At 39.3% G+C, this 26,102-nt stretch overlaps 1 protein-coding gene across 13 annotated transcripts in view; it reads left to right on the forward strand.

The window, feature by feature from the left end:
- The window catches only part of plcb4 (phospholipase C beta 4), a 263,855-nt gene that overhangs the window by 67,334 nt on the left and 170,419 nt on the right, over nt 1–26,102 (forward strand). For 2 of the 13 annotated variants that reach the window (XM_062957576.1, XM_062957558.1), the window contains exon 3: nt 8,502–8,658. The exons of the other annotated variants lie outside the window; for them this stretch is intronic. The gene's annotated coding sequence lies outside the window, so the exon portion shown is untranslated. The remainder of the gene's footprint in view (nt 1–8,501; nt 8,659–26,102) is intronic. 13 annotated transcript variants of the gene reach the window in all.

Raw genomic sequence — 26,102 nt, forward strand, 5'->3', positions numbered from 1 at the left:
TGGCTGCCACCCGCTGCACCAGCTGGAGCTTCCGGGCCGTCTTCAAAGGCAGCCCCACGTAGAGTGCGTTGCAGTAATCCAGCCGGGATGTGACCAGAGCGTGGACTACCGTGGCCAAGTAAGACCTCCCAAGGAACGGGCGCAGCTGGCGCACGAGGCGGAGTTGTGCGAAGGCTCTCCCGGCCACCGCTGAAACCTGAGGCTCCAGGCTCAGCGATGAGTCCAGGATCACCCCCAGACTGCGAACCTGCGTCTTTAGGGGGAGTGCGACCCTGTCCAACACAGGCTGTAACCCTATTCCCTGTTCAGCCTTGCGACTAACCAGGAGGACCTCCGTCTTGTCTGGATTCAATTTCAATTTATTGGCCCTCATCCAGTCCGACACAGCGGCCAGACACCGGTTCAGGACCTGGACAGCCTCCTTAGTGACAGGTGGGAAGGAGTGACAGAGCTGGACATCATCTGCGTACAGATGACATCTTACCCCGAAACTCCGGATGATCTCTCCCAGTGGCTTCATGTAGATGTTAAACAACATGGGGGACAATATCGACCCCTGCGGGACCCCACAGGACAATGGCTGTGGAGCCGAGCAGGTGTCCCCCAGTGACACCATCTGGGATCGTCCCTCCAGGAAGGACCGGAGCCACTGCAGAACAGTGCCTCCAATGCCCAACCCGGCGAGTCATCCCAGAAGGATACCGTGGTCAACGGTATCGAAGGCCGCTGAGAAGTCCAGCAGAACCAGCAAGGACACACTCCCCTTGTCCAGTTCCCGGCGAAGATCATCGACTAAGGCGACCAAGGCTGTCTCGGTGCCATGCCCCGGCCTGAAGCCAGACTGTGCCGGATCTAGAATATCAGCATCTACCAAGAATGCCTGGAGCTGCGCTGCCACCACCCGTTCCACGACCTTGCCCAAAAAGGGGAGATTGGAAATCGGCCGATAGTTCTCCAATTGAGTGGGGTCCAGTGATGGCTTTTTCAACAGCGGTTTTATCACAGCCAATTTGAAGCTCGCTGGAAAAATGGCTCATTTAGGGTCGGGACCCATGGTTTAAGAAACAGTGCTCCATAAAGGACTTCATAAGTCATAACCTACATTTTAAATTTTATTGTATCAGTGTTATATATTAGGTTATATATTACAGCTTTTAGGAGTGGGTTCCTCACCTGTATGATTGTTACAAATCATCACTGGTTCTGTCTCATGCACATGAGAGAAAGAACACATTGAACCACTTCCCATTCTTGTTATGAAGGCTTGCTCTACCATTCAAATTTGTTTCTGGTTTAAATAGTACATTAATTGTGTTATTTTCCATGTGTTGATAAAAATACACTTAAATATAAGTTTTGATTGTTTTTAATTCACAGATGAATGCAAAACCAGAATGGAGTATTTTCAAAAATGCATTTTTCTCTAAAACACAGATTTAAATAGTGTAAATTGCAATGTCCACCGAGTGTTATGTTGAATCTACCTATCAGTCCCAAAGGTGTATATTAGATCATTTTGAAGAGGAACTTGCACAAAATCATATTCCTCTAACAAACTTTACTTCATTTGCCTTTAAACCCAAAAAAATTGATATGAAGAGATTCAAAATAATATTTTAAAGGTTGCCCTCTTTGCATATTCTTCCTTTCTCCATTTATTTATTTTGCTTAATGGGTTTGGGATAGAACAGCCATCAATAAAATTCTATAGGAGCAAGGACAGATCTTCTGTCAAGACAATTTCTCATACCTTTCTGTCTTTCACATATTGTTGACAATATTTTTAATGTTTCATGGTGAGATACTTATCTACTCTTTGTGTGTGTGTTTGTGTGTAGGGCTAATCATGGATGGTTGTTTCATGCTCATGTAGGATTCTCATTAATGTGAACAACCTCATTGAATTTATCTTGAAGCTACATACTGTGTGCTCACTAATATCTAGTTGCTTTTTCATTTGAAGGGCTTCTATTTACTCAGGCAGATTGTTGTGACTGGATCCCAGATCATCCATGTCTTTTTACGTTAGACAAAGGCTGACAGGTCACATATTAGCTTTTCCTGTTTTACGGGGATGCAAGCAGAGGGCTCTTAAATCTCCGTTGCCTTCAACATTCGCCTATAGGTGGCTCATGAGGAGCAGTCAAGGCAGTATTCTGACAGTCAGTAGCTTTGTTCCTCACTGATTTTATTCTTGCAGCCATTCTGTGAGGCAGGCTATGCTGAGCATGATCAGCTCAAAGCCATCTACTGCAGTTAAGCTCCATGGCTCAGTGGGAATTTTCACTCAGGCCTTCCCAGTCCACATCAGACACTTGAAATCATCAAAAACATACCTGGACTGAAATGTAAAACATATCCAGGTAGGCTAGCAGTGTGTTATTTTTTAAAAAAAGAAATATTTCTTATGAGAACAGTAGGACCTCAGTATCTGTAGGACTGGTATTTTAAGGTTCCTTTATCCCCGTCTGATCAAATATGTCCTCTCTAGGCTTTGTCTAGATCCTCCATTGTGACTCCGCTACTATGGGACCAGAAGTTCTTCATTTGAGTAGGATTTGCTATTATCCATGGTATTACATATCCACACAAGTCTGCGAATGTGGCTCATAAAGAACACAAATCTTCTTGTTATGCCTGACCAATGTAAACTCTTTGAATCAATTGGATTTACCTAGCTGTTAATTCAACATTCAACAATTGATGCAGTAGGTCCATTTTACTCAAAATAAACAAGACTGCAGCCACTATGTGTCTTTTTCACTTTCCAGTTTCTCCCATTGCAATATAACTTATAAATGTAGGCCAAGATAAGATAAAATGGAAGCAGGATATGCTTGCCATACATGACAAAACATGTGATTTTTATTATAGCTGAGGAGAGGAAGAACTATGTAAAAGAAACAAATTGGAGTTACCATAACCAGTGCTACACATGATAACCATTTCAGAGGTGTTCCTGTCTACAGGCATTCACATGGTTCTATGTCACTTGTATCTTTAGGGAGAAATAGAATGCTTACTTGGAGACATGAGGCAGATCTACTCTGACCCACTTTTTGGAGTCAATTCTGTGTGGTATAAATTTGATTGCCTCAGGATTGGGTCAGAAAGGCACTCTTCTGGTTGCTGTGGAAGTAGGAGGGAATCCCAAGCATGATTTGGCACTGCTGAAAAGACAACATTACAATATTCTCTTGTTCTCCATGTTGTGGTTGTCTCTGGTTGTGGCATGGATCGTATCAGCGGTCAGTCTTTAGTGATGTCTGCCAGGGTAACATTACGATGAGAAGGGAGGAGAGGAGAAATCACCTCATTGCCCTCCCCTGCCCCTCCCCTCCCCAATTGCCCTGCTTCCCTGGCTGACATCAGTGCAAGTAGGGCCCATGTTACAGCCCAAAATCATGATGATGTGGAGGATGGGAGTGGGGAGAGGAAGAACCTACCCCTGGTTGCTCTGGTCTTCCTCAATTACCCTGGCTGCTGTCATTAAGGCAAGACCCATGTTGCAGCCAGAGACCAGCATGATACAGAAGATGGAAGGGGATGGTAAATGCCATTCTGTGTCTCCAGGCTGCCTGAGCCCAGAAACACAGGATGGCAGTAGGAATAGTTGTAGTTGGTTCAATTTTGAAATCTGCACAACTGTTCAGATGGCTCCAAAGTTAGGGATACTCCGAATTCTGGGGCAGAATTTGGAGAACCCCCCAACTTTGGTTCCGGCACAGTCTGGCTTCAGGCCGGGGCATGGTACCGAGACAGCCTTGGTCGCCTTAGTCAATGATCTACGCTGGGAACTGGACGGGGGGAATGTGTCCCTGCTGGTTCTGCTGGACCTCTCAGCGGCCTTTGATACCATTGACCACGGTATCCTTCTGGGGCACCTTGCCGGGATGGGGCTCGGGGGTACTGCTCTGCAGTGGCTCCGGTCCTTTCTGGAGGGTTGTTCCCAGATAGTGTCATTGTGGGACACCTGCTCGGCCCCACAACCATTGTCTTGTGTGGCTCCGCAGGGCTCTGTATTGTCTCCCATGTTGTTTAACATCCTACATAAAGCCTTTGGGAGAGATCATCTGGAGATTCGGGGTGCGGTGTCATCTGTACACAGATGATGTCTAGCTCTGTCACTCCTTCCCACCTGTCACTAAGGAGGCTGTTCAGGTCCTGAACTGGTGTCTGGCTGCTGTGTCGGACTGGATGAGGGCCAACAAATTGAAATTGAATCCAGACAAGACAGAGGTCCTCCTGGTCAGTCGTAAGGCTGAACAGGGAATAGGGTTACAGCCTGTGTTGGACAGGGTCGCACTCCCCCTGAAGACACAGGTTCGCAGTCTGGGGGTTCTCCTGGACTCATCGCTGAGCCTGGAGCCTCAGGTCTTGGCAGTGGCCAGGGGAGCATTTGCACAACTCAGACTTGGGTGCCAGCTGTGCCCGTTCCTTGGGAGGTCTGACTTGGCCACGGTGGTCCACGCTCTGGTTACATCTCGTTTGGACTACTGCAACACGCTCTACGTGGGGTTGCCTTTGAAGATGGCCCGGAAGCTCCAACTAGTACAATGGGCAGCAGCCAGATTAATAACCGGGGCAGCTTACAGGGAGCGCACAACCCCCCTGCTAAGCCAGCTCCACTGGCTGCCGATATGCTACCGAGCCCAATTCAAAGTGCTGGTTTTGACCTATAGAGCCCTAAACGGTTCTGGCCCAATCTATTTGTCCAAACGTATCTCCTTCTATGAGGCAGTAAGATCACTAAGATCATCTGAAGAGGCCCTGCTCTCGGTCCCACCTGCCTCACAGGTGCGGCTGGTGGGAACGAGGGATAGGGCCTTCTCGGTGGTGGCTCCCCGGCTGTGGAACGCCCTCCCTGGAGATATCAGACAGGCTCCTACCCTGCTGGGATTCAGAAGGGCTGTGAAAACATGGTTATGTGCCCAAGCTTTTGATGAGAAAATGACAAAGTTGACATGGCCTGATTTAAGGATGAAGCATGAGGATCTCGGACAAATGGAATTTATTATATATACGTTTTTAAGGTTTTTATAATGTGTTTTAAGAATGTTATTAATAGATCTGTTTATATTGTTTTGTTTTTATGATTGCATTTTGGGCATTAAATTTTGCCAATTTTTGTAAGCTGCCCTGAGTCACCTCGGGTGAGAAGGGGGGGGTATAAATGTTATAAATAAATAAATAAATAAATAAAGTGATCAAGGCTGTGTGTTAAGGAGTTCTTGCCTGCCTTACTTTGGATCAGCTCTGTGCTGCTTCCCATTTAACATGTAGGAGGAAGGCTACATGGGGATTTCCACTCAGTGGGACTTCATGGGTTCTGAGATGCAAGAGTGCATAAAGAGTTGTTATATTCACTTTACCTCTCCCTTTCTTGTTCTCATCTTTGCGCTCAACTTGACTCCTCTTGGGTATCTTTTGACTCTGCTTGTGGTGATAATGAGCATTTTGTTATTCTGCTTTTTTTAAAAAAAAATATTTCCATTCCAGCCTGTTTGTTGTAATCGGGGCTCAAGCATTTTCCTAGAATAAGAGCTGAGAGGGCCATTTGTTTCTCTTTAGCAATGCTTGAGTGTGGGAGCTTTAATCAGAACAGCTTGGCTTGTTTCCCAATGTGGTTGCATGCATTTCAGTAAATATTCTTTAAAAATAAAGCCAGTGCTCCTCAACACACCAGGGATCTATTTCTCCTTTCTTTCCAGCAAAGAGCTTTCTTGTTGATGTAATGAGCTTTGGTACTAATAAGAATTTCAAGGCATAATTGAAGTATAGATTGAATCAGTTTCTGTGAATGGCAGCAGCGGTGTTGACAATTGCCTGCTCCTATGAGGAACATCCTTTAATTTGAGTGGTTTTTTTTCTTTATTTATAGTCATAACTTTTTTTTCTTTGGTGGGGATGCTTAAGTATGGGGTGTATTCAGTATATATAGCAGGTCACCATATGGTTCAGTTACAGGATCCTAGAATTTTCCACCATGGAATTTATGCTGAGCTGAAACAGAAAGATATATTTTGTTAGAGAACTTCAACCAGATTGCTTTAATAGTGGCAAGGGTTTCTTTTTTCCTCCCCTTTCTGTTAACTATGTGGAGCCAGGAACACAGTGGAGGGGATATGTCAAAGAGCAGGATGCCTATTTTTGGAAACATTTTGATGTTGTACTAAATGTCAGCTATTATTTTTGGGGAAGAAAGTCACTTACCTGCTCAATATAGTGCCACTTGTGGTCTGGTGGGTCTTTGGACCAAAGATGTGGACCAAGGATGGTGGTAGCTTTTCAGTACTTCTCGTGGGTGTTTTCTTAGATCGATTTTGTTTATCTACAGCTTAAAAAGGTGATTGTGCATGGGATGTTAAGAGAGTCTTTTCACTTCCTCACACTCCTCAAAATGAATGACTTGTTGTCTTCATGAAGAGTATTCACTTTTACAAATACAGAATAGTAGGTCTTTCACGCCTCTTCCCATTATTTTCAGTTACCCAGTGTATATGTGAAAGTAATTTATAATTGTTTTATACTTTCCTGACTTGTATAAATGGGTTGGAAGATTTAGACCAGCTATTTTGAAGGTCACCATAGCCCACATAATTCTATGATGATTACATATTGTAGCTTGAATGTCACCTTTTGTATGACCAATCTCTAGGAAAGCTTCCATTTAATTTTACATCCAACCCAAAATGTTGAACTCAGTGGGGCTTTCAATGGTAACCTTTTATAAAATAAGAAGTTATTCAGGGAAATTCTGTAGTCTCGGAGCACCTGCTGTTTTTCTTTGGAAAAGACATTTCATCATATTAAGTTACCAGTTTTATTTATATAAAAGGTTCCTGTATAATTTAAATTGAGAAAATAAATATTTCCTGCTTTGAAGTTGGAATACAAGTCTCAGATATGTCTGAATACATTTGCATTTGGTTCAAAAGTATTTTTAAGGAAAATGTTACAACCTCCCCATTCAATCCAATCAAATCTACAAAGTTCTTGACACAATTGTTTCTTGTCACATGTCATTATGTGTAGATTATATATATTACTCTTGTTAATGAAAGGAACTGTGTGTGAAATGGGAGCATACTACAGTATATACTCGAGTATAAGCTGACCCGAATATAGTCTGAGGCACCTAATTCTACCACAAAAAACTGGGAAAAGTTATTGACCCGAGTATAAGCCGAGGGTGGGAAATGCAGCAACTACTGGTAAATGTGCCAGTGAGGATGTGGATATCAAGAAACCATCCATACTGTAGACTTTATAGCACTTTGCCACAACTTTTATTGCCATGGCCCCATTCTATGGAATACTGGGATTTGTAATTTATCGTGGTACTAGCGCTCTCTGGCAGAGAAGAATAACTATCTCACAAAAATCTCAGACTTCCATAACATAGAGCCATAGCAGATAATGTGGTGTCAAACGGCTATAATTTTGCATTCAAGAGAAGGCCCTCCTCTGTTTCATTGTTCTGTATGCTCCTGCAGACTTGTGGCAGAAGTTATACTAAACTCTTTTGACTCTTGTCAGACCCTCCTGCTTCAGCTTTGTTTGAGATATGAGTACATTTGGCTCCCTAGATCTTGGATCAAAACATTTTGAGTTATGTGGAAGTGATAATCAAAGCTGAGGACCTCACCCCACACACTTATACCCCATCTCTGATGCTCTTTGCCTACTGGTGCCTATAGGTCCTATCACATAACGCAAGGTCTGTTTTGTCAGACACTCAAAGGCGCTTGGAGGCAGAGTCTGCTGTGAGTATTTTTGGAAAAAAAAAAGGAAAAATAGATTTTAATTGCCTTTAATTTTGCTATGTGTGTCAGAACCACAGGTATTTTTTATGTGTGATGGGTAGACTCATTGGCATCTTGTCTTCTGTGCCAGTGGTGTGTATTTTGGAGTATGTTTTGGGGTGTTTTTTTTTAATCCCACTTTATTTTTCTTTGCCAATATGACTGTCAAAACACTTTGCATAGTGGTCAGAGAAAGACCATGAGAAAGACCCATAAATGTTTTCTGCTTTCACAATATTTTTTCCTTTTTTTTTGATTTTTTAAACAAATTCAGCTCTATATGGCCTTAAACAATGAGATGGTTAAAATTGGCCTTCCTTGACACTTTTTGAATGATCTAGGACATAGAGCAAAACAAATACTCATGCAACACACTCATGATATCTATGCTCAATTGGACCTAGCAAGTATAGGTAGGTCTTCTGCCACAAAGTTTTTAGCCTCCCACAAAATGAATGTTCATTTAGAACACTATTTGACTATTCCAGTTCCGTTACCCTTAAGAAGAATATATACCAGGGCCAGGTTTGAACAACTTGGTATTGTGATGCAAACTGGTCGCTACTGTAACATCCCAAGAAATGAGAGATTTTGTGTCTGGGGAGAACAAATAGTGGAAGATATCGAACATTTTTTGATTGACTGCCCAGCTGAACTTTGACACAGATATTTACATCCATTACTATCTAATTTTAGGTCCCCCAACAGAAATGATCTTCTGACAGTCCTCTTGCAAGGACAAGAAAGATCCACCATAATCAGAGTAAGCCTTTTTATCCTGAAAGCTATCAAGAAAAGAGCACATTTCCTGAAAGAAGAATCAGGAAAATAAGATTTTGACGGCAAACAGAAGGTCAGCTGCTGTCCTCCCATCCTTTTTGCCTTGTTTTTATTTATGTTGCACTTTGAAATGGTCATATGACTGGTCAAACAAATAAATTATTATTATTATTATTATTATTATTATTATTATTAAATTCAACTCTATAGAAACCAAAAAGATGTTTTTTATATTTTTCCATTAGAACACAAGCCACAAACTTGTGTGGATGCACAAGATCTGTCAATTAAACAAAAGATGTAGGGAAATATTGCACAGATTGGGAGGTGTCATCTTTCAGGTGTGTGATAAGTCTGATGTGCATTATTTTATTAGATGCAGAAAGGAAACAATTGCATGAAATGTGGTGAGTAGGTATCTAGTCCTCGCTTAGCATTCTTAAATGGCAGATGCCTACTTAAAAATATATTTTTTGGGATGTGTATGATAAGGTCCTTAGTTTGCCTGTTAGGTAGATGTTATGCTAAGGAAACCTTTTATGAAAACAACGGAAGAAAGCTTTACTTGAACATTGGTGTCAAATGCAGGACAGACGGTGTCCAGGGAGAGTTTATGTCCAGCTATCTTAGTAAATAGTGTTCATTCCATGTTATGTTCTATTTAACTTACTAGTTATTTCTAATAGCGGAAGAAGCTAAATAAGCTCAATGAACTTGCAGCAAGGTCACTGCTGTTTAATTTGAGCCTTCATTTACTCCCTTGGGTCAGGCTTGTTATTCCGTATGAGCCAGTACTTAAGCTTTTTGTGAGATAGTCAAAAGAAGAGAGGTCATAAAGCATGACATCTCTAGATGCCTAATTCAAAGCAGCACTTATGTACTTCCTGAAACTCTTGTTTATGATAAAGTGGGGCTTTGATAGAAAGAAATGAGAAATTTGGAAATGGAGTGGCACTAGTGACTGTGACTGATATTATTAGAGTGAAGGGGAGATATACACAAGCTTTTGTTTTTAAAGCAGGCCAGAGAGTCGAGGAGAGGGGTGGAGTCCACATGATAAACTCTTAAGAGAACAAGGCTGATCATATAGAGGCAGGCAGCAGCTTCAGCCATGTGATACACCCAAAGGCAAATTTGATCAATTCGGGAGGCCTTTTAGCTCAGTAACACCGAATATTTTCCAAAGCTGTATCTGCAGGCTGTTCGGATAAGCCTTTTCCCCTCTGTGTACTTTGAGAAGGTAATTATCTATAAAGACAGAGAACTAAGGAATGGGGAAAAAATGTTATTTGGAAGCACAGCACCATTTAGAAGCTGAGACTTTGAGTTTGCAAGCAACCTTTCTAATTATTGGATATAATTTTGAGGGTTAGTATTATTATTTGTTTTTCTCTACTGGAACTATTAGGCAAGGAGAGAATGTGGAAAAATGTATGTCGTATTCAAGTCAGGAATGCTCCTTCTTTCTGGAGGCTTGTTTCCAGTCTGTTTGAGAAAGGGAAGAGTTATTAAACTCTGTTCGTGAATTGTGAAATGTGTATCAGGACACTAGCAGGAATGCCCGATGTACTCATTTATTTATGTATTTACCACACTTGTACCCTGCCCTTCCTACCCTGAAGGGGACTCAGAGTGGCCTTACAAAGGCAATGATTCATTGGGCACTTGAATGGCTCAGCAACATGGTGACATAGCAGCAGCTTTCTACTTAATATGGATATCATGAAACTGTTCAGTACTAATTCCCGTTGATGTAAGTCCACTTATAAAATCTCACGCAGGATTTTGGGCATCATTTTTTTAAATGCAGCGGCTCCTTGAAACCTGAAAATTATTTCAAGGGTTTCTCCAAAGTAAAAAGTTGAAAAAAGCTGGGTCTGACCACATCATTTATAAACACCAAGTTATGCTTGTGTTCTTGTGGTTGAAATATCTGAAGAGGAAAAATTACACTTCTGGTTACAGCCCACAAAATGGTAAGTTTATGGCATGATGGCTAGTATCCATGTGCATGCCAGTGCATTGCAAACATATGTGTTAGTGTCAATCTGTGTCTGCTCACAACTCAGAGATTTAACTTCCAAGAATCTATGGAAGACACTGTTTTTGATGTAAAAGCAGGTTTTAATCATGAAATACCTAATTGTTTAAGCTAGGTTAGCAAAACATTGGGTTCAGTTTTGAAATCCTGGCTGTTTTGTCTGTATAGAAACTAAATTTATGATATGAAGAAATGAGTAGTTCAGTTGATCTCAGCTGAATTTCATAGTGTCATTTTTGATCATTGTGTAAAGATGTGTGATATAATAATTTTTGATTTTTTAAAACATAAAAGGTAGCAGGATATTTGCTGGATAATGAAGCCATTTTGGTTGTTATGTGCTGAATTAGAATCCTGTTAAGGTATTGTAGAGTTCAGTACTGACATGATTTTTCATTTCATTGTGATAAAAATGTCAGTCCCTCTTTTCTATTCTCTATAACTGAGTTGGGAAGAAGGATATAGAATTTTCTAGTCTTTTTTTTTGGCAAGTTTGTAAAACCAAGCTGCAAAAGCCATCATATTTAAATATTAATATATATTCCAGGCACCAATGGAATCCAGTTTGCATCCAGTTTGGGTCGCCTCATCTCAAAAGTAATATCCTGCAATTGGGAACAAGGCAGAAGAAGGTAGTTCAAATGATGAAATGGTTGTAGGTGCAATGCAGTCTTTTATGAGAAACAACTCAAGTGTTTCAAGGACAAGCAAGATCTCATTCATTAAAGCACTCACTCAGTCTATGTGTAAGACTCTGGAAGTTTTTGGAGTTGAAATCAAGCTCACAACAACAATATACTGGAGGCAAATGATTTATTCCATCTTTCCACAATAACTGAATAACAATTCTAAAGATTTCTCGCTCAAACACCTTGTAATATAAAAAGCTCAACTCCCATCCACCCCCTAATGGGAAACTGCAACTTCTATTTCCCTCACAAAACAGATGTCTTATCTATACTACCCTGTACCCAGCCTCCCGTCCCCCCACCTCCCTTCTTTATGGCAGATAACCATATTAGTCAGTTCTAGACTGATATGGTGATCCTGACACTATGTGCTGCCTTCTTCTAGCATGGAAGCTAGGTGTTCAAAAGCTAAAACAAGATCAGCTAAAAGCCTCCCTGGAAAAATATCAACTTAGTGAAAAACTGTTAACCATATTATTCGCGAATAGCCTATTTTTTTCCCTCTTACAAGATTTCCACAAAGGTATGTGTTCAGTCATTAGATTTGCCAGTCATGTCCTTGCTCACTGACCAGTTTGCGGAATGTAAGAGCAGAATCACATGCTTTAACAAAGTGATATATTTTGCTACTTGAATGAGCACATCTTCTAAGAAAAAGGCTGAGTGTATAATCTGGCATGACCCACATTTCTGGAAGAAATGACTAAGAGAAAGCATGATAGAGGTTTACAGAGGATATGGAAAAAAGGAGATTCAAAATGTTCTCAATTTTTTTCATAACAGATATTGCCATTACTAAAAAAAAAACAAAAACCTGATTGTCTATCGATTCTGGATAGACAAAATAATGTCCTTACAGGATTATCTCCTATAAAATAGGCTGATGAATGCTGTCTTAGGAAATTTTAAATAAGGATTATACAAACTCAGAGAGAACAACAGTTTAGGTATAATTCTAAAGCAAGCCTCCAGATCAGAGATTACATTTTGAATATATATTGTAAGGGGCCAATAGCATGGGAGATTAATTTTCTTCATATCTTCATTGTCTGAAGTTGGAAAAAAAGAAAACTGGAGTAGATTTGCCTTTCATCTGATCTAGCATAATTTGTTTCATGCACAAAATGTCTAATGTGTAGTGCAATCAACTGATACTTTGAACTTGTGAGTACTCAAACATTAGCCACATAAGTATTGAAGGTTTGATGTTTCTAATTAGGCTACATTTACATTTTACATATGACTTCTATGTATGTGGAAAAGAGTGAGAGCTGAACCAGATGCTAAATAAGATTTATTCATACCCTAATTATAAGCAAGGCCCGCATAATGCTGCCTGGGAGATTCTGGGAGGTGTAGTCCAAAAATGTATTTTTCCTTGCCTCTTGATGTTCTAGTGAGACGTGTTCAAGTGTCTGGTACATTTTTTTCAAGGAGAGAAATAGATGAATGTAGCCATTAAAGAATCCATGATCAGTCTCTTGGGAATCAAAAGCTTATGCTACTATATTCTTTTTCTCAGTTAGGTTCCAGGGTGTGAGCAGATCTGATATTCCAGTTTAACACAGTGATATCTTTGAATTCTAATGTTGCTTAGAGTATGCGGAGAAAAATCCAAGAAGCAGGGACAAGGTTAGAGCTGATAAGATGCATCTGTGAGCTTAGTATGTGTCTTATAGAAAAGGGATGAGATAGTCTGCTTGTTATATGCCACAATGAGCATAATGAACAATCAGTTCTATGCCTTTCTTACCAGTTGCACTTCTAGATATCCACTTGGTCCTATGTTACTAATGTATTTCAGATTGACTTTATGAATGTATTGCACTATACTATATCCCATGGGACCCCCCCCCCCCCCATTTCAATTTCTTGAATGGAAAGCAGCACAGCCCTCCCCATGACACAGGGGGACTTCCTGTCTATGTTTATCAGAATTCATCATGTAATCATTGAAAATAGTGTCAAAAATGGGAGGGGAAAGAAGATGATCAGAAATCATTTCAGCAGCCTAAAATGCATGACATTCCATTTTTAAACTGCAAAAAACACGTGTGATGGGAGCCGTCAGAATCACCCACATTGATTTGAATACAATGGCATTGGCAAATGTCCTGTGGGTGGTCTCCTAACCAGCAGCAAGTCTCTGGTACTCTGCTGTAATTTGGCTGCTCAATCCATTTAACAATAAGAAATATTGCAACTTTGTTAGATCTCTAAATTTCTGTTCCTTTAATGTAATCTTTTTGATATTTTTGATATTTACTACTTGTTAAAAAACTGGGAAGACAATCCTCTTGCTCGTGGGATAAGGATGAAAATGATTCGCAAATTTTCAAGACTATGGAATGACGTACCTAATATGACACATTTGATTGTCCAGCTAATGTGGCATTTGTGTTGAGGGATTATTTGGGTACCTTCCCCAATTCAGTTTGGAAATTTAGGCTTCTTTGTTATCATGCATATATTCTAGGGTGTTCTTGACATGAAATCTGATCTGGAAACCCCTGTGTGTCTGCTGAAAATTTAATGTCCTCCTGATTAGGTCATATTGAGTTTGTGGACAATGATGGAGGTGTATGCAGTATTTGCAAATCAGAAATAATGATTAAATATGAGTACATTTAAAAAGTACACACTGGTCATAAACCATGTAACATTATGTTTTAAAGAGAAAGCTTATTTTTAGATAGCATCCCAAAATTCAGCATAGCTCACCTGGGCCAAGTAAGGCATTAGTTTCATACTAGAACAACTTGCTTCTTTGTCACATTGTGTATTGTAGTTGTGGACTCAATTTGAGCTTAGTGGTTTTGAAGCCGGGAAAAAAAAATCTATATTTCCTTCCATATTTGCCTGAAGCAGTTGTTATGAAATTTGCATAAATGCTTTTTGAGGTCAGTATGCTTAATCTTAAGCACAATTTCCTTGTGCATTGAAGTTTTGCACTGCTTTTTCATCATAGACTTCAGTTTTAGCTGGAGGCTGTCATTAGAGTCTGGCAATGAGCTAGCATGTGGAGAAGCAATGGATATAATCACTGTTAACGTCTCTTGACTTCTAAGATTTTCAAGCAAATTTGAAATGTTGAAGACAATGGCAGCAATGCTAACTGTAATTGTTTTGTAAACCTTATGAGCTCAGATAACGTCATTGTTTTCCAAAGGTGTTATTGTTCTTCCATGAATGTTTAAGATTTTATCTAAGTAGTTGAGTTTGGAACTATAGAATGATTTTCTTAGAAAACATATTTTAAGAAATTGTTATCTAACTGAGATTAAAGTTTCAAGCTTGAAATACTGTGCAAAAAGCAGTGAGAAGCTAAAAATGAGAACACATTGCAACTTCTGCCCAATTTCTTATTCCCTTGTGAGCCTGTGATGGCAAGGAGGAGGAATCACTTGAGATTTCTGTGGCCTTCTTTCCTCCTTAGAAGTGGTAATGGTAGCATCTAATGTACAAAGAGACCCAGTTGCCATAAAAGAAAGAGGCCATGTTGAGCCATAGGGATAGAGCTAAAAGCCAATACCTTGAGAGCACCTTTTGATGTATGATTTTATTTATTTATTTATTTATTTCCAGCATTTATACCCCGCCCTTCTCACCCGGGGGGACTCAAGACGGCTTACAACAGTTGGCAACATTTAATGCCAAGAACATAATAATAAAACAAAAACAGTACATATAATCAATTAAAACTATAAAAATACATCATTAAAATACATTGTAAAACTTAAAACATATGCAAATTAGATCCATTTGTCTAAAAACCTCATGCTTCAGCCTTAAATTGGACCATTTAATGCTTTTTTATACTTTTGTACTCCATATTGTTTTAAATGTTTAGTTTTAATTTATGTTGTGAACATCTTTGATCAGGATATTCATCAAATAAACTATACTCACACTCATGCCTCTCTATCTTTGGGCTTCTCTACAATGATTTTTTTTTTAAAGTCATAGTCACATTGTAGGTACCTTGATCCTAACACAAGATATATGCCCACTTTAGGAATGAAAGTACTTATTTTAGACTTCAATGCCTGTGAAAAAGATCTTGGAGTCCTTATGGACAACAAGTTAAACATACACCAACAATAAAATGTGGCAGCTAAAACAGCCAATGGGATTTTGGTCTGCATAAACAGGAGTATAGTGTCTAGATCAGGCATGGCAAACTTTTTTGCCTTGGGGACACATTGTGGGCCCAGTCAGGAGGGTCGAACCAGGAGGGAGGGGGGCTGTTCACATGTTGGGCAGGCCAGGCCCATGAAAGATAGGTTCTGGGAGAGGATGGGGCCAGGAGGGAGCAGGGCAAGGTCTGGGTCATCATCAGGTTGTCCTCCCAGCACGCAGCCCTGTCCTTATGCCAGGAAGAAGGCAGAACACACAGCGACTGCCCCGATCCTCCTCCCCTGATTCTCGGGCTGTCATCTTCGAGGAGGACAGGTGGTGACTGAAAGTGCTTCAGAGGGTTCCCAGCCGCCATGTATCTTCCTTGAGCTGTCATCCCAGCATTAGGGTGGGAAACTTACACTGCCCTTATGCTGGGAGGAGGACAAGCCACACAGTGGCTGAGAGTGCTCCAGTGGGCTTTCACTTGCTGCATGTCTTCCTCCACCTTTTTTTGGCATAAGGACACAGCAGGCCACTAAGAGGGCAGGGAAAATGAGGAGGGCTTGAGGTTAGTTCCACCTGAACATTAGGAAGAACTTGCTAACTGTGAGAGCTGATCATTAGTAAAACTATCTGCCCTAGAGTGTGATGGAGGCTCCTTCTTTGGAGGCTTTGAAACAGAGGCTGGATGGCCATCTGTCGGGGGTGTTTTGAATGCAATTTTCCTGTTTCTTGGTGGGGTGTTGGACTGGATGACCCATGAGGTCTCTTCCAACTCTATGGTTCTATGATTCTATACCAAAACTCACTTCCTGCTCCGCAATTGCTGTGTGTTTTGCTACATGTACATACCTAGATCAGGGTGGCTTCTAGATATGAGGGCAGGGCAGGTTGCTAGATGGTAAGTGTTCCTATTTTATTTATATGTCTACTTCAAGTTGGGATGTATGTTTTGTGACATTAAAGATGTCTTTAATTTATTGTGAATACTACAATCTCTGTTTAGAATAAGGAGAGGAACTGCGTACTCAAAATTAAGCAAGTGGTGGGTCACTCTTCACTTCTCCCCTTTGCTATTATATTGGAGGAGAGGAGCATGTTGCTGGAGCCGGACAAGGAGCTGACCTGAGCCAGGGAGAGAAGAATAAACCACTTACTCCCAAGTAAACAGCTTAGTCCAGAGTAACTAACCAAAATTGTACTGATTAGAATTTGGGGTGTGGCCAACAATATGATTTTAATGTAGTATATTGCAGATAGAAGTGGCATTGCCAGGATGAATTTAGGGCAATTCTATGGCTGAAGAAACTGAATTACAGCTGGGTTATTTTGGTGGCATAAACCACTACAGCTTGGTTATTTTGGTAGCATAAACCAGGACTTCTTAAACCAATTTCACTTATGATCCCTTTCTGCCCAAGAAATTTCTACAATATTAATAAAATATATATATAATAAAATATATAATAAAAATATAATAAAATATATAATAAAAATCAAACATTTGCTGAAAATAAACCAACATTTGTAAGGCTTGCTAAACACGCTGATTTTTGTTTTTGTGGAATACAGCTGAAATATTTTCTGCAGAATTCACTGAAAACACTGCTAACAGATTTGTGTAAATAGGTGGTGTTCAGAAATATTTTACTGTTGCCAATTTTTTTGTGATCCCAATATGTAGCTGAGGGGACCCAATTTGGGGTTGGGACCCCAACCCCAAATGCAGTGTTATAGACAAGCCCTCTGTCTCTGTTTGTATCACTATAATGACACAGTTGAATGCAGAATAATAGAATATTTGAATCCGTTGAGGTTTATAGATAAAATCAGTTCATATATGGAGAAAAAAAATCTTGTTAAGCCAGGTACATCTATCAAAGTCCACTAGCAAAGGATAATATGGTGTGCTACTTCTCTGAGAATACAAAAAGAACAGTGGTTGACATCTTTACTTCTAGCCTTAGGTGAAATACACATGTTTCTTCAGTGGTACTCCATCCATATAGTAATCATGAGCATCACTAACATATAATGTCGCTAGGCTCTTGAAGCTGGAATATAGGTATATTTCCTTCCAGGCTGCCAAGAGCTATGAGCCATATAATCCTTAGCATTCCTGAATCCATGCTAAAAACTATGGATTTAAAGAATCTTACCGGTAAGAAAGGGCGTCTCACCAAAATTGTCAATTGATTCCTCTCTCTCTCTCTCCACGCCCCCCCCCCCCAAACACATATTTCAATCTTTTAGTCTTGAAATTTCCACACAGATTTTTGTGTGCAAAAAAAAATAATTTGGTTTTGAAAAATAAGAATTTGTTGTGCAAAAATGTTTTCTACTTTCTACAGGGTAAAAACGTTTGTGTATTTATTGCAAGATATTCAGGAAAAGTGATGAAAAATGCATAGAATTCTAAATATTGACTTTAGAAAAGTGAAAACAACTCTTCCTTCTCCTCTTTTTGGTTCATTGGTGGAAGAATGAAGAAAGCTAAGATCTACTTTCCTGCAAATGTCCCAGGGCCCTTCCACACAGCCATATAACCCGGAATATCAAGGCAGAAAATCCCACAATATCTGCTTTAACTGAGTTGTCTGAGTGCACACTGCCATATATTCCAGTTCAAAGCAGATAATGTGGGATTTTATTCAGCTGTGTGGAAGGGACCCCAGACACAATAGGAAAAATATTTTATGCTATCTAGTGTATAAGATTGTGCCACTGTAGCTTTGATGGATCCTGGCAGATGTAAACAAGTTCATGCTGTGTATGTACTGAAAAAGAATTTTAGAAGGTGGTAGAAATTGATTTGTGAGAATTATAGATGAGAATCAAAAGCTGAAAAGTGTATTTCAATTGAAAACCAAGTAATAATCACTGATTTAAGCAACTTCACTTGTGAAAAATTAATTGTAATGTATAAAGAAAATGTGTGTGTGCGTGTGCGTGCACATGTGTCGTCCAGTCTCCTGTTGACAGATGAATATCATAGATGGTTGTTTTTAGGTGAGAGATACTTATAGTTTTGCAAATTTCTTGCTCTGAAATACAGCCTACAGTACCTGGTATTTGTTGGTTGTTTCTTATCCAAGTACTAAGCATGGCTGATATGGCTTAGCTTCCAAGATAAGGTGGGATCTGGTACATTTATGGTATTTGTGCCACACAAAGCATATAACCATATTTGGAAAATGCACTTTTATTTTAATTAACTGATTTTTAAAATGTGAAATCTGTTCACCAGATCAAAACTGTAAAGCATCTTTATATAATAATTCTAAGGCAGTATAAATATGAAAGGAGGGAGGACAAATCCTGAAAACCACTATCCTGAAGTAAATTGGAAAATTACCTAAATGTACTGAGTTCCAAGTAAAGTGTTAAAAAGGAGTCCTGTAATTTGTACTTCCACTTTATAATTATTTCTAAGGCCTTTGAGGAAGCTATTTCCATGTTCCAACAAATTACGGATGATTTTATGTGCCTTGTGCAGCTGTTTTCTCACAGCACAGTGATAATTGTACATGTGTACTTGAATCTAAGCAGGTGCTTTCCTGATGTCAAAATGTGTATGTTCAAATCTTTCTGCAAAAGAAAGATTAGTTAAGAGCTTGTAATGAGGATACCCCAAATTAAAATAGAGCCTTTTGGGAATGGCTGGGTATCAGATCTGTAGGAGCCACTGCTTTGCTGCTGTTCAGTTCCACAGAAATACTGTAATGATCACTGAAAAGCAGGCTTTCCATGGGAAAGCACAGTTATAGATTCTTGCACATGTATCAATATGTATCCATAGTCATACAAGCACAAACTCAAGATAACTAAATGCAAGAGATGGTATTTTAATGAAAATGATCAGAAATATAGCAAAAGCTAGAAAGTGTGGATTGGAAGTGTGGTCTAAAAGCATACATTAGTGTAGAGATGGACTTTAAGCTTGATTTAAGCTGACTTAGGGTCCATCCAGACAGTCCCAAAATGCAGGATCCATCTCAGTTTTTACCGGAGGTATCCAAACAACGCTTCTAGTAAAAACAAATTAATTCAGAATAAATCAAGGTTCCCTTGTTTTGTTCTGAATTAATTAAGTACCCCATTATATCTGGGCCTTCCCAATAGGTCCATGTCTAATAAAGTATTGGGCCTGTGGGGACTCACTATTGGGATTGCTTCCGGAGTCCCGGGGTGAGCCCTCCTGAGCCATCCTACACCTTTTGGGCTTTTGGAGCTCAAAGGTATTGGAGAGCATCCACCTTCCCCCCAGCCTCTGATTTACCTCCTGACTTTTCATAAAAAAAGTGAAGATATGGCTTTGTGACCAAGCCTTTGGAGAACCGGTGCAATAAATAGATACGAAAAGATGTGCAATGTCTATTGGAACGGTCTGGACTATGTTTGTGGATCGCGTGGTTAATTGTGTTGGTATTGTTCTAAATGTTTTTTAATTGTTTTAATTGTATTTTATAACTCTATTTTAAATGTTTATTTTATTGTACACTGTTTTTAAAGGCATTGAATAGTTGCCTATGTTGTAAAGCCACCTTGAATCCCCTTCAAGGTTGAGAAAGGTGGGGTAGAAATGTCGCAAATAAACAAACAAACAAATAAATAAATAAATACAATGTACTTTTAAAGGTCCCTGGCCATCATAAAAGCCTCTCCTCACGTCCTCTTGGCGTGAAAAAATTATGTGTCAGGAAACTTGGGGGGGGGGGAGCAAAGAAGGATTCTTCTCCTTGCCCATCCCATCTTCTTGAGCATCATTTTCTCATGCCAGGAGGACGTGGGAAGAGGCTTTATGGTGGCCAGGGAGCAAATGGGGGGCTTTGGGGGTGGCTTCATTCCATCCCAATTTCAATCAGTATGGCATGCAGCCACCACCCCCACGGGAAAGCCCCGGGGTTTGGGTGGGTGGAAACAAGAACCTGCACCAAAGCAGGTCATTTTAACCCATCTCGGCACAGGTTATACTCATGCATGGAAAGGCCCTTAAATCCTTTCAACCTCAGTGAATCTTCTCCATGTTTGACCAGGTCTGGATCTAGCCTGTAGTGTGATTAATGATTGAAGTCATATATATGTTCTTCAAATACCCACTTTCACAGATAAGCTTCTAAAATTAGTTAGGTGGTCAATGGAAGGTTTTTTATTAGCTGTAACAATGCTTTAGCTATAATAGACAATGTGTTTCATTTTTAATTTAGAAATTCTTTAATGATGGAATTGATTTGGAATTGTTATGCCAAGAAGGTTCATGTGCTCTCTTCTGGTGATGGTGAACAGGGCAATAATCTTCAAAATGGGAGGTGCTTCATTTCAAGGAGCCAATTCTGATCTTTCCCTATTGCTTGGAAAGTGTTTCCTTTCTAAGAGGAGGGACATGCTGTGCTTTTAGTGTGGCCACAAGAGCCTTCTAAGGCACAGTTTCCAGTGTGATTCCTTGATGTCTCTTTGTGAGTGCTTTGCCAAGAATCAAGGGATCTGGATTTGGGGTTTCATACTCTAAGGTAAGACTGCTTTCTCCCTAAAATACAATTGATGTTTTGACAAAGATGATGGGCATCTTTTCCAAAATGGATTTTGTTGAAATATGGCACAAATATTTAGAAATATCTTCTTTCCTGCCTTCTCAAATCCCACTTTCTTTAGAAGTGGTCTAGGTGTGTCTAATAGTGTCTGCCACTTGCTAACAATAACTACCTCTCTTTTTATTTCTGCTTTTCTTCTGTTTGACTGATCTGTCCCATAGCCATGTAGTACATTGCCAAAGATGCTATAGCTATCTAACGGAAGAGCAGTTTGCCAAATGGTAGTTGTGTGTGGTGTAAACATGTTTTACTTGTTCTTTCATTTGGTCTGTTTTTGCCTAGCACTAGGTGCAGCAATGTGATTAAAAGCTAACAGCTGGCTTTTTAAACTACGGGATGGCTTGCATAAATTTCTAACAATAACTACCTCTCTCTTTATCTCTGCTTTTCTTCTGTTTGACTGATCTGTCCCATAGCCATGTAGTACATTGCCAAAGATGCTATTAGTTACTAACAGAAGAGCAATTTGCTATTAGCTTATCTACTGAGCTCCACCAAATGGCAGTTGTGTGTGGTATAAACACATTTTATTTGTCTTTTCATTTGGTCTGTTTTTGCCTAGCACTGGGTGCAACAATGTGATTAAAAGCTTACAGCTGGCTTTTTTAAGTACAAGATGGGTTGCATTAATTTCTAACATATTAACTTTCATTTCCTTTGAGATTGAGTCCACAACTCACTATCTTTCGCCCCCAAAATACAGCTAAGATTTTAAACCCCATGGCAAATTGGTTAAACCCATTGTTTTCAAGAAAAAAGAGAAAGATTTTTTAAAAAATTGAATAGTAGTGCCAGTAAAGGGAAGCGTGGAATTATTAATGCTCCTGTTCTACTGAAACCTGGCCTCATTTACATGCTTTTGAAAAAGGTATGATAAATATGAATCAACAGTAGCTTTAAAATGTTAAATGGGCTGTTATCTAGGGATTTGTGAGAAGTATGTGGCAACATTTCAGTAAGAGTTCTCCCTTGGGAAAGCCCTTGCATTATCAAGATCTCTCTCTCTCTCTCTCTCTCTCTCTCTCTCTCTCTCTCTCTCTCTCTCTCTCTCTCTCTCTCTCTCTCTCTCTCTTCTTTCTTTCTGTAAATCATTTCCTTATCCATTCTTGAACAAGGGGTGGAGTGCTAACTACCTTTTGTTTTCTTGTTTGCCTTTTCCCTTAATCAGGTTAACACATTGCTTAGTGTGTAGTTGCATGGCCACATTCAAGAAAGATAGATATTTCTGTTTGGTTGAAAATGCCTGCCTATTAGAGATTTTCATTCTAATTTTGTGTCTTCCAGACTGATTTAAGACTACAGTACAAAGTCACTGCTGCTATTGACTATTCATTAGCTTGAAATGTCTCTTAGAATAAATGTTTGTTTTTGATATCATGTGTTAGAGCTTGTTACTCATGACCTAATGTGCTAAGTATGGCAGAAAATAAAGGGTTCAGCTGCAATCCTAATGAAGCTTTCATCCAAATATTCAGTGAGATTTATTTTTAAGTAGATAAATGTAGGATTGCGGGGATTCATGGGGACAACATGATATAGTGGCTTGAGCATTGAACTATGGCTGTGCAGACAGGGCTTTGAATCCCTGTTCACCCATGGAAACAATCAGTGTTAGAGAAAGGCAAAGGCACGTTGCTCTGATCAAATCTGGCTGAGAAAATAGCTTTGTCTTAGGGTTGGCATAAGTCAGAAACTACTTGAGGGACACAAGTAAGGTATAGGGTTCTCAGTGTAATCATAGGATTTGAAATTGTTTTGTAAAGGTAATGATCTGCAGACACTTATGGTGGGATTTGTAGAATTATAACATGAAAAGGCAGAATCCTAGGGAGGTGGTAACATCTGGTCTGAAGAACATGCTATTGTAGGGGAATTTATATGTGCATTACTTAGCATATTGTATGCTTGTATGCATTTTTAAGCTACTTGCTAAAATGACAGAAATGGGCCTGCCCTTTAGGGAAAAATAAATATCATCATAGCAGCTTGGGCAAAACGTGGGCTGTGCATACTGGGGAGCATGTCATTGTAAACACTGCATATTAAAAAAAAGAATATTTTGAGTTCCAACCAGGTGGTTTGTATACCTGGCTATTATCATTATTTTGCCAAGTGAGAGCATATGGAGTTGTAATTTATAAGAAGAGATAGCTTGTTTTACATTATGGAAATTTTCCAAGCTCTCTGAATATGAACAGGTTAGGTTGACTGCCTTGGGGTGGATACCAATGAGGGTTTATTCAGGATGCAGGAAAATCCTGGATGATGAGGAGTTTGGAGAGAAGCGAGAGCTGTTTTCCTTTATTTTGTTACCTGATGTGACTTCAGATTTCTAAATCATTTGCAATTCAGCAGGGCTTAATTTTGTTTGTTAGTGTTATTAGTATTGTGAGAGCTTCATAATAGTCAAATTTGTAGTGTTATTTTCTAAATTGGGGAAGCCGTTCTTCCTCTTATGTAATATGCAGTGCGCAGTATTGTGTGCATTGTAGCTGTATTCATTCAGTGAAACATTAATAACTTAATAAAGCATTTCATTTCAGCATGGCAACCTTTATTAGATCAGTTGTGAGCTGTACTTTGCTTTATCGCTCTGAAGTTTAGACTTAGGGTTGCCCTAAGTCTGAAATGACTTGATTGCTAGGTTGCTAAGGCACACAACAACAATCCTAATTAATTTGACTATTACATCAGCCAAAAGCAGGCCTACACTCAAAATTGTTCTTCATTTTAAATATTGTAGTGTTCTTTCATGTCTTTTTGCACTACAAATAACATATGCGTAGTGAGCATAGGGATTCATTCGTGTTCTTTTTCACACTATAGTCCGGCCCCCGAACAGTCTGAGGGACCATGAACCAGCCCTTGACTTTGTGGACCCATGCTGTGAAGAAACCTAGCAATTTGACTGCTTTTTGTTTTTAGCTTTACAGTAATGGTAGTGGCTGGGATATTTCAATGGGGCTTTAGGATCACTGCCAGGCAGCTTCCCATAACCTCCTTAAGAAAATCTCTTCATGTACCTCTGGCAACAGATGTCAAGCAAACCGAATCTATGTTTCCTCTTAGTTTTACCATTTGTCATAAAGGCTTGCTAGCCACTCATTTCTTATTTTTATGTCATTTATTAATTGGTTCTATCTGTAAGAATCCTATTACTTTTTAGTTGTATATACATTTATGTACATTTCTTGGAGGGAAACTTTCTGGTTGAAAGCAGCTCTCAGGAAGCAAAGTAATCTCTGCTGGAGATGCGGCATACACAAAGGGACATATTTTCATTTATGGTGGGAATGCCCCCAGCTGAAGAGTTTTTGGAACAATATATTTAGGGAAATAGGTAACATTATAGGATTAAACATTGCCCCAGATGCTAAGTTAGCATTATTAATGGATGCCACAAAGCTGAACTTAGAATGAAAAAAACAAACAAAAAGAACTGGTGTTTATTTTACTCACAGTGGTGAAACTTATAATTGCAAGGAATTGGAAGATAGTAAACAGTCTCACAATTGAAGCATGTTATGGGGAGGTATGGAACATAGCCTTAAATGATAAACTATCAATGGAAATGAGTGTATTCAGGGAGGGGGATTAATAGATCAAAATTTGATTCATATTGGTCGGTTTTCATTAAATATATTTTAGAGACAACCATGTTGGTCAGGAATTTTGGATATGACATTTGTTTACTAGTTAACTCATACGTTTATGGCAAAGGAAATGATACTTGTTCAGGCCTTGGTGGTGGGGTTATGTGTTTGTAAAATGTTCATTCTTTGTGTTCTGTTTACACTGTAAGCTATTAATATATGTAAATAAAAATTATATATTAATAAAAGAAAAAAAGAAAGCATCTCACAGATGTTAAAAAAAATCTTACATTTTTAATACAGTAGAGTCTCACTTATCCAACATAAACGGGCCAGCAGAACGTCGGATAAGCAAATATGTTGGATAATAAGGAGGGATTACGAAAAAGCCTATTGAACATCAAATTACATTATGATTTTACAAATTAAGCACCAAAACATCACGTTTTACAACAAATTTGACAGAAAAACCAGTTCAATATGCGGTAACGCTATATAGTAATTACTGTATTTATGAATTTGGCACGAAAACATCGCAATGTATTGAAAACATTGACTACAAAAACATTGACTACTAAAAGGCAGAATGGATTGGATAATCCAGAATGGATAAGCGAATGTTGGATAAGTGAGACTCTACTGTAATAAACTCTCCTCCTGACCCAAACCAAAATGGCCAAAGACATGAGATCCTTTCCTTAGATAGAAGATGTACTAATCCCTTGGCATTTTAGCTGCCTCTTCTGTCTTTTCCACAGATTCATGGTATCAGAATAATAACCAGAATAATCCCCAACATTCTAAATGTGCTTGCAGCATGGGTTGCAGAGAAAGCCTTTAGATGTTAGATATTTTGTTTCTGTTTCTTTCTTAATCATACCCGTCACTAAGAATGTAGCACACCCTAGAATCTAGAGGCACATCATTAAAGCATACTTGTGGTTTTCCATTCCCAAAATGGCAGCATGAAGACCAGTAGTTGCCCAGCAGTATCTGTGCATGCAACAAATATTATCCGCAACATCACATTGTTTTACCTTTAAAGGAGAAAGTTGTACCACTAAGTATCAGCCCCAAGAACTTTCCATTCTAAATGGAATTTGAATGATCAAATCTTTCAACCACCCAATATTTTTCACAATGAGGAAAGAAAAGTATGCATATTGAATGGGAACAGTTGTCATCCACCCGAACCAATCCCCAACTGTCAAATGTGATTTCATTTTTGGATTCTTATATCATTGCCAGTTGTGAATATGAAGCATTTGGTCTGAGACAGCTGCTTCTTCCACATGTATTTTTTCTGAGCAATTTCTGCACAAACTGTAATAAAAGTTAGTATCTTCCACATGGATTTTATGATAGCTGGAAGAACTAGCATTAAAAGAACCAAAATAACCAAGTGTATCTGGAAAAATGTGCTCCTAACTGTTGAAGTATGTTTATTGTTGAGGAATATGAACCACAAAACATGACTGCATGAA

This window comes from Anolis carolinensis, chromosome 1 (assembly GCF_035594765.1).
Source record: "Anolis carolinensis isolate JA03-04 chromosome 1, rAnoCar3.1.pri, whole genome shotgun sequence".
Classification (NCBI taxonomy): Eukaryota; Metazoa; Chordata; class Lepidosauria; order Squamata; family Dactyloidae; genus Anolis; species Anolis carolinensis.